A 10,303-nucleotide genomic window follows, 5' to 3' on the forward strand; every position below is an offset into this window, starting at 1 on the left:
CATCGTAGATCGATTGACCAGGAGTGCCCATTTTCTGGCAATTCGGGAGAGCTCGTCATCGGAGAAATTGGCCGATGTGTATATTTGATGTGCGCGGAAGTACCCACTAATTTTAATATTTATAACCTAACAAACTTAAACTAACTATGCACTTGTAGGCAATGTACCTAGTCAGATTATAGTATAGCTTGGGTAAGTCGGGTGTCGATCATACGAAACGGTGTTATTAATTTATATATTTGCTACTAAATTAATCTAATAAGCTAAAAGGGTTTGTATCTAATTTTTCAAGTTTACATGAACTTAATTCTTTAACAAAACTCAATCAATAAACAAAATACTTTTGTTAGTTCGAATCCACTTTCACTCAATGGTTATACATTAGTCAAGACTATTACCGTTGGTTACCAATTTAAAAAGTATTAGCAGTTTAGTTCTAAACCTACTAATTATTAACCAATTCATGTAAATCTATGTGTGGTCATACAATAGTTAATACATAATCTATTATTAAGTAAGATTGGAGCTATGAAGATTGATTAATCAAAACACAATTACATTCATAATATGAGTTCTCTAACACAACTTAATTCAATGATTCAATTACTTATCTAAGATTGGTTTGATCTTAGCTCTAATAAGCTAGTGTTCACTTTGTTATTAGGTATTCATATTCATGCAGATTTGTGTTCACTAACTACACAGAACAAGAATTTAAAGTAATTAAATCATTAACTAAGCATGCTAGGTAAAATCAATCAACACAAGCATATAACCAACAAATAAAGTCAAATCTAATGCATTCAAACCATGAGTTCCAGCTTCATCTAGCTAACAGAAGCAGCTAGATTTAGCTGGACATATTAACAGCTAAACAATCAAAAGCTATAGTCAAACACATGATAAATGTACCAAGTTTATAAAGCAAATTATGAACTTCCTCTTCTTTGGTGTTGAAAACCACTTCCAAATCTCTTTTTCTTCTGAATTTTGCCTTCTGGAATCTCTTTCTTCTGCCAATTCGCTTCTCAATTCGTAATGGTCGAGGATATATATAGTTTCCCGATTTTAATAATCCACATTGTGAATAATAATTTATCCACGTCGTGAATACAAGATAACCGTGTTCGGTAAGGATTCCTTCACCCGCGTACATATCTTCTAGAGCTTAAACTCACGTCGTGAATCATCCAGTTCTCACGACGTGAGAACGTTTTCCCTGATTTTCTTGTCCTTTAATCTTTTAACTCCCAAAGTTTCTTCCTTTAACGTTTTTAGTCACTTTTCTTCAAAATGTCTTCTTTTATTGGCTGCAATTAACATTTAAACTCATAAGTACCATTATTCTAAACAAATTACCAACTTATATATAAAAATGTACTTAAATATTGCCTAAAAATGGGTATAAATATGGCAATATCAAAATACCCCACACTTGGGCTTTGCTTGCCCTCAAGCAATTTAAACTTAACCCTTTATTACTAACATCACATAGAACAATCCGATTCAAGCTTAGCCATTATGCCAAGACCTCAACGCATGCATTTGTGTCTAAAATTTTCCTAAAGTACCCCCCATACTTTAAATACTCACAATCTTCATAAACACTCACCCACTTCTTCCGAACAATGCTCATTTTATGCATCCCTCCGAATCCATCTGCGGAAAACCTCTTAACCTCAAGGTGTTTTTGGTTGAGCAACCCAAGCATACATAATCTAGATAATTACAATTTATGATACCACTATGGAGCTCTTTTGAATTTCTTCACTTTCTTGCTAATTTGATCTTTGATTTCTTTGAATTCACACCTTGTTGTTTAATTTTTGGTATCTTCAACTTTTAAATTTCTTGGGATTTTGGTTTTTGTTCTTCATGCTTTGACTTTGATGCTCCAAAAATTCTTAAAACTTTTTCTTGTAATTCTATCTGTTTTTTATTAAACATGTAACTCACTTTTTTTCACTCAAATCCCTACATGCTTAAGCAGGGGCGCTCAACTTCAACCTTTATTGGTTAAAGATAATAATTTTCCTGGATACATTTCTGGGACACGATGCTAAACATATTGCATCCTTCAAACTAAGTGAGGTTATGTTTTTGTTCCACGATTTCATTAAAATAAAGGAGGCCACAAATGCTCTATAACGTATATTGGCTCAACTAAACATTTGAGCTCTTATCGGATCATCCCATGCAACACTAGCAACTACAGTTCAAATTATTAATACTAGATTTAATTGTTAAAAATTTTAATTTTCAAATTTTACCATTATCTAGCAATTAACTTTATCTACCCCCTACCCCACACTTATTTCATATAATGCCCTCATTGCATGCCTAAATTAATCTAAAAATTAAGAAAATGGAGAAAAAAGGAACAGACACCCCTGGGATAGTGGTGTGATCATCTCCAAAAGTGCAGATGGAATGTGCATCTTGAATACGGACTTTGAGAAATAGAAACTTGGATCTTGAACATGCAAGATAAGTAATGTACCGGCAAAATATATGGAATCTAGTCCTCAATCTTCAACTAATGTGGTGGAAATCTCCAAAATAGAACGAACAATGCGGGAAATCATACACCACATTGTGTGAACCATAATAATCTTCAGAATATTCCCCAAAAAGAATAGTGGGAAACCGCACAATGAATATGGAAAAATATAACTCCTCTTTGTGAAAAATTGAAGTTCGCATCGTGAGTATACTCAAACTCACGAGGTGAACTCGTTGTGAAGTGGATTTGGAAAGCAACAATATGCGGACTCACGAGGTGAACCTTAACAAGTTCACGACGTGAAAACTGGAACATCAGAAATGTTGTTCTTCCAACTTCACTTTAATTCTTGTATTCCAGCCATGTCTTAACGTATTAAAACTCTTCTATCCCTACTATTTTGGACTCTTCTCTCGAACTTTCCTCTTACTTGAGTCACCCCACACTTAATTTAAAATATGGGTCTCGACTCTCGACTTGAAACAATCCCAGCTAAACACTTTCGCACTTATATCTCGATATCCTTTTTAGGTGCTCCTAGCAATTTATGAGAAATAACAACCAAAGAAGAATAAAAGTAACATAATATCTTAATAGTTTTTACAATACCAAACAAAATAAAACCAAACAAAACAAAATAAAATAAAAACAAACCAAAACAAATCAAACAAAATAAAATAAATAAAATAAATAAACACTCAATCATCCTCCTCTATCTGGTTCGCTCCGCTCGTGCCCACTCCGTCACCTCCACGTCCACCATACTCCGTCCACCTCGAGCAAATCGGGTAATGATACCCCAAATGAGGTGGCTGCTCCACCCCCAAGGTGTCGGACAACGTTCTCCATAGTACCTCTAATCCAATTGACACTCAAAGATAACCGGTCAAAATAACCAGCCATGTCACTCCCAAAAGATGCTCCCTCCATGGATGCAGGTGGATGCATTGGTTGCCCGCGTTCTCCCCTTCCTCTAACATTCATGCGCCTTGGCCGTGGTTGTGGTTCAGGTCGGTCAGTCGGCTCCTCATCATCATCATCATCTCGAAGAATTCCCCAATGTGTCCCATAATTTTTTACCACCTTCATTGTTTCCAGATACCCCATACTGAACTTATTCCCCTCAATACATGTTAGAGAACGAGTGATGTCAGGAACAAGGAGGCTATAAGATCGGGCCAATCGTGTAACAAAATGCCCTCCACAAATGGGGCTCCCGGGATGAGCACTTGTTGCATAGTCCGCCAAATACCGGGCCATGAAATATGGAATATTGCAGCAAACACCCGGTGTAAGATGCACCATAAAAAGCACAAGTTACTTTTAGTAACTTTATCACCGTGACGTTTGTGATGAATGGAGAAGGTGATTAAACGATGGATGAGATGGTGTATTGTGACATCCCCATTTTCACGGCCAGAAAAGACCGATTTTGTTTATGCTTTATAGAAATCAGAGTTCTTCTTTTAATAAAAATGTTGCGGAATTTGTTCCCAGAAAAACATGATAAATACGTTATTAAAACATTTCCGAAGAAACGTACTTTATTCATTTTAACACGTTTGGGATGTCATCGTCAATACAGGAACATAAGCATAAACAGAACTTACATTTATTTACACTAGTGATCTACATCTCTTTAAATCTCTCAGTGTAAAGTGACTTCGTATCAACACCTGTGATATAAATAAACTGAGTGGGTCAGGTTGGGAAACCTGGTGAGTACATAGGGTTTTCAACCCACAATAATATAATTATTATATTTAAACAATCAAACAATCAACCCAATTACCCATCCCCATTATCTTCTTTAGTCTTAAGAATCTACCCTAAGAGTCAGCTATTCCTCGTTTATTTATTCCTAAGGATCATCCTAAGGAATCGACACGAAGTCCATCATTACCAAGGCTTATAGAATATATCTGGTGAACACGTAGTCCGAAACATCTGGTAAACACTTAGTTCAAAAGTAACTAGTGAACACACTTAGTTCAAAATACCTAGTGAACACACTCAGTTCAAAGATACGTAGTGAACACACTCAGTTCAAAAATACCTAATGAACACCTAGTTCAAAAATACCTACATGTTACAAAAATGCTATCGTTCCACTGGACCTTCTAGTATCGTCCAGAGTCGTCATCTATACTCCACTAGATGACTGGATCACTGACAACACTGATGTCTCCCATCGTGTTATCACAAAACAACTATTTCATCTACCCTTGTTTTTCCCAACACGTTTTGTAGATATAAAACACGTATACAGTTTAAATCATTTAAAACATGTATAAAAATCTTTCACTCAGCATAGACAGCAAGTATTCAGACAATATGTACACATAGCACGTAATTTATATTAAAATACTTCATATCTATGTGTAAGATGAAAGGGACTATACACTCACAACACGTAAATTATATAATAAATACTTCATATCTATGTGTAAGATGAAAGGGACCATGCACTCACAACACGTAACTTATATAATAAATACTTCATATCTATGTGTAAGATGAAAGGGACCATGCACTCACTTGAGAAGGTGGTGACTCGGTACTCGGACAACGCTTCGTTTACTTTAAAATAATTTCTTTCGACGAAACCTAGTATTATCACCAATAGATTTTAGTATATTATTCGCCGAGACTAATTAATAGTCTAGCTATTATTAATATTATATAAGCGTTAAAAAAAATACTTATATAACCCATAAGAATAGCCCAAGTATTTATTATATGTTCTTAATAACGTTAATATAATTAAATAAAAACTATATTAAAAATAGCGTAGGCGTAGCTCACTTACAGTGGGTTTTATAGAAAACCAAGATTTGCTTGGAGCAGCGTTTCCGAGCCGAAAAGCTCTTCTTCTCGGAGCCGTCGAACACTCTGGAGCTTCCGCCTCATGCTAGGGAGGTTCCCTAGGCTTGTCGGGGGATTTCGGGGGCTAGAGAGAGGTTCTAGAGAGAGAGTAAAGAGAAGAAAAAATGGGAAAGGTGTGAAGGAAATGAGGGTGGGAGAGGTGGTATTTATAGGGTGAAAATGGCTGAACTTGGTGCCACATGTCACCATCTAGTGGCAAGACTTGGGGAGAAAGCAATGACCAAGATTGTGCCACATCACCCATTTTCGCACAGCACACTTCCGACTTCTAAAATCCGTAACTTTCACATACGACCTCCGTTTTTGACTTTCTTTATATCCACGCGTAGGTAAAAATAATATATACAGCTTTCATTTTGACTCCATTGGCTAATTCTCAGCCGATCTTAAATTTAACAGTACGAGACGTTTAGACTGTTAAATGATCGCGAAGAATTCGTAACTCCTTCATACGGACTCCGTTTTCGTCTGTCTTTTTACCGTTGAGTTCCTATTAATGAGATCTTCAACTCTCATTTAGGTCGCATAAGCCAAAAACCGCTCAAACTAAAATTTGAGTTTCGGGCTGTACACTACTAAGCTGAATCTTAGAAAAATCATAACTTCTTCATACGAAGTCAGATTTGGGCGTTCTTTTTATGGATTTTCTTGGTTTAACATATTCTATGACTTTCCTTTAGATCACTAAGGCTAAATCTTGCTCTATCGTAAATTCACTTTTTACGCTTCCCGGTGCCGTGCCGGTTCCGTCGCGAAACTTCGACGAGTCATAACTTCTTTGTTATAACTCGGATTTTGGCGTTCTTTATATGTATGGACACCTTGTGACATATCTACAACTTGGTTCAAATTATTTCTTCTAAATAATATTTTGTCGAAAAGTCATTTTCGACCCCTATTATCTCTAAATTCATTAGCCCGGATCTACGGGCGTTACATGTATCGGGCATTTGATGCTACTTTCGGGAGATACACCAGAATTAAACACACCATCAGCAATGTTGCTCCAAAACTCTGGCCTCGAAACCCCATCTGCATACACCCGTGTGGCGTCCCTAAAAAATAAAACAAACTCATGAGTGATGGCCTCATGAGCTTCATACACCCCCATACGTCGAGAAAACTCCACTAAACTGCACTCCCGATACTCCCTTCCTAAACGAAAGACAAAGCTCAGGGAAAAGTGGGATCTCTGACATTGTCATGGAATGTCACCGTGGAAAAAAAAAAACTCTACGCAAAGCTCCTTATAAACACGCTCCTGGATGTTAAACAAGTTGAACCACCCCTTTCATGTAAATTGAAATCTGTCCCCCAAAAAGATTTTTGTTAGGTATTGGGACATCCTATCAACCAAGCCAACCTCCCTCAACCTCGCCCACTGAATAGTGGGAGCAACAGCAAATTCCGGTTGTAAAGCCATCCCAACCGAGTATTCCATCGCGTGTAAACATCCCAGGGTGTATTGGTTGGAAAGTTGTAAAACGGGTGTAAACTCGCAATCCCAAGAGGTATTTCCATTCTAGGTTCCATCTCTGCAAAAACAAGGAACAAATACAGCCAAACAACAATCCAACATTTAGAAATAAAAGGAACAAAGAACTTGCACAGTCCAAAATTCACGTCGTGAATTCCTAAAAATTCACGTCGTGAGTTCGTAGTCAGATTCTATACTTGGTCTTCTTTCTATACAAATCGGCCATGATAGTGTTGGGGGTTTACTCCTATGACATTTTCAACCAATAATCAACTATATTCCAAGGGTAATTCACGAATTTTAGGGCGTATTTTAAATGATTTAACAAATGAACAAACCCTAGCCCTAAATTCAACTATTAGAGCAAAAATTAAACATAAAATAGAAGAATCATTACCTTGTATGGAATTATTACGTAAGCAAGCACAAAAATTGAGTATTTTCGGCCTAAATTGGAGCACGGGGGACCAAATTGTGTGTTCACTTCGTGGGGATTAAAGTAATGGGAGTCAACTGGTTTCTAGGTCTTTATTTTGTGGTCCCGTGCAATTCAAAACTCACGTCGTGAGTTTATTACAATTCACGTCGTGAATTTCGTCAGGGCTTAATATTAGGCCATGCACTCACGGATTGGTCTTGGGCCACTTATAAAATGGGCTAAACTATATTATTGACTTATTATCCGGTTTATTCACGATTCACGTCGTGAATTCTGAAGAAGTCACGTCGTGAATTTTGTCTGGAAGGGACAATTCATACTAAATTAAATGTCATTTAACTAAATTCTCAATTATTACTACTTCCATTTTAGGGCCCCCACATTCAGTGTTTAATTATGTTATAAGAAAATTGGATGATATGATCTATGTTTCTAAAACTAAAATGCAAAAATTAAAAAGAAAAAAAATGCAAACCAAACTCGGGTTGCCTCCAGAGAAGCGCTTCTTTTTCTTGGAGTCTTGAGCTGGACTCCATGCATCCTATGTTGAATCGTCTGAAGAGTCTACCACCAGTTGGACCTTTTGTTCCTTGAAACGCCTCCTGTAAGCTTGAACTCATATTTTGTACGCCTTTTTTGAATTTTCCTTTTTAGCTTTGACCTCATCTTCCTCAAGCTTGCGTTTGATCCCTTTAGTTTCCTCCTTGCACTCCATAGCATCCTTCTCCTCTTTCACTACTGGCTTTGTCACCTTTGAAGTAACATCCTCTTCATCACTTGTCATCTCATCATCTTCCTCGCTCACCCAAGAAGTTGGACTTTGGTATGCAATGACTTCAACTAAATATGTAACACTTGCTCTTGGTTTTGTTCTTTTGACTTGATGAATTATCTTGATCTCTTCTTCCATGAGCTTCTCTAATTCTTCAAGTTCATCTTCATCATCAATGGTGAAAACTTCTTCATGAGCATGATCCTCTGGAAAGCCATCTTCCAATCCAAAAACTTCCTTTTCATCACCACCCCTTAAGGTGAGCTTAGACTCACGAATATCAACAAGAGCTCCAACAGTGTTTAATAACGGGCAACCAAGAATAATTGGTACATCGGGATCTTCTTTCATGTCCAATACCACAAAGTCTATTGGAAAAACGAATTTCCCAATTTTCACTAAAATTTCTTCCACAATACCTCGGGGTTGTGTCAGCGAATGGTTCGCCATGTGAATAGTCATTCTTGTAGCCTTCAACTTCTGAATATCTAACTTCTGATACAATGAATAAGGCATCAAATTAATGCTAGCCCCAGAATCGGCTAAAGTATCAACCTTCATGTTGTTACCAAACTCACACGGAAGAGTGAGGCATTCAGGATCCCCCATTTTCTTAGGTGTCTCTCCCAACACAGCTTTTTAGCTTTGCTCACTTAGAATCACCTTGGAATTCTTCTTTAATTGCTTGCGAGTGTCTATCAAATATTACAGTAATTTTTGATACTCGGGAATTTTGGATAAGGACTCGAAAAAGAGAGTATTAATCGGGATACCCTTCACGTGCTTAACAAACTCTGTATGCTCTCTTTCTAGTGGACTAAGGGCAGCTCGGGAAGGAAAAGACAAGGGCGGTTGATAAACCGAACCAGCTACATAATTTTTCTGTTCATGACGGGCCCACGTCGTGAGCTTATATGGCTCACGTCGTGATATCGTCAATTCAACATCATCTTGATTCTCGAACTTGGGCTTCTTGGACTTTGAATCGGACTGCTATTGTTCTTCTTCTAAGGCTTCTAGGAACTCAAAAATGGCATCTTTTTCAGTATCTATGGTCATTACATGATATTGGGTCTTTGTTTCAGGAGTTTTCAGGGACAGCTTCTCATGAATCAGAGTGGTTATTTGACCAAGTTTCACTTCAAGATTATCGATGGAGGCTTGTTGATTTTTTTTATCAAAGCTTGTTGTTCTACCATCAATGCACGATGATTCTTTACCAAAGTTCTTTGTTCATTAATAGCAGAATCAGTAGCCTCGTGTCTCTTTTCGGAAGCTTCCATAAATTTAATTAACATGGTCTCTCGATCGGGTTTTTTCTCGATTGGTAGTTGTTCTTTTTGGCAGAAGCCTCTGTCATTTTTTCTATATTTCTCTTCCTTTTTCTTCTTATATTCATCATAGAGCAGCCACTCTTTCTTTGTTTCCTCCAATCTTCATCATACTTTTCCCCATTCGAATAGCAAACTTGAGCTTTCTTTTTTCCATATTCGTCCAAGTTGCAATCTTTTGTCAAATTTGGACCACCACATCTCTCGCAACCAACTATAATTGCATGAATGGATTGGTTCATTTTTGTTAATATTCTCTCCATAGTGTTAAGCATTTCCATCATAGTAGCTATCTCTTCGGGTTGTGCACCCCCAACTCCTTTAATGCCTTCATTCCTAGGATTATGATATTCCTGAGAGTGTTTTGCGAATTCTTCAATTAATTCCTTGACTTCGCTCGGATTTTTCTTTGTAAGTGGTCCTTGAGAATCAAGGAGTTGTCTTGTCATCACGTTTACCCCGTCATAAAATATTGACACCTCTTGTTGAATGTTAAGGTCATGTTGAGAACAATTCCTTAACAACCCTTTGTAACGGTCCCAAGCTTCGTAAAGTGACTCTCCCGGGTTTTGCTCAAAATTGGCTATTGCCTTTTTGAGTTTAGCAATCTTGGATGGTGGACAGAATTGATCTAGAAATTGCTCATGCATTTGAGCCCAAGTAGTTATGGTACCGGGTGAGAGTGCTTTTAACCAATCCTTTGCAGCTCCTTTAAAGGTAACGGGAAGCATCCTTAGCAAAATGGTGTCTCTGTTAATATTTGGGACATTGAAGTAATCAGAAATGTCATTCACTTCATCTAAGTGTTTGAATGTATCCTCGTGATCCTTTCCATAGAAGGGGATATCCTTTAGTGCGGAAATGATATGTCCCTTTAGCTCAAATGTGGCAGTGG

General features: G+C 37.4%; 1 non-coding gene across 1 annotated transcript; it reads left to right on the forward strand.

Moving 5' to 3' along the window:
* The first annotated feature begins 9,903 nt into the window (after positions 1–9,903).
* On the forward strand, positions 9,904–10,010 carry LOC145019065 (small nucleolar RNA R71). Its single transcript, XR_013667385.1, has one exon. It is a non-coding gene; the product is annotated as a small nucleolar RNA R71 (small nucleolar RNA).
* Positions 10,011–10,303: the final 293 nt, after the last annotated feature.

Source organism: Lactuca saligna, chromosome 9 (genome assembly GCF_052625555.1).
Source record: "Lactuca saligna cultivar CGN05327 chromosome 9, ASM5262555v1, whole genome shotgun sequence".
NCBI lineage: Eukaryota > Viridiplantae > Streptophyta > Magnoliopsida > Asterales > Asteraceae > Lactuca > Lactuca saligna.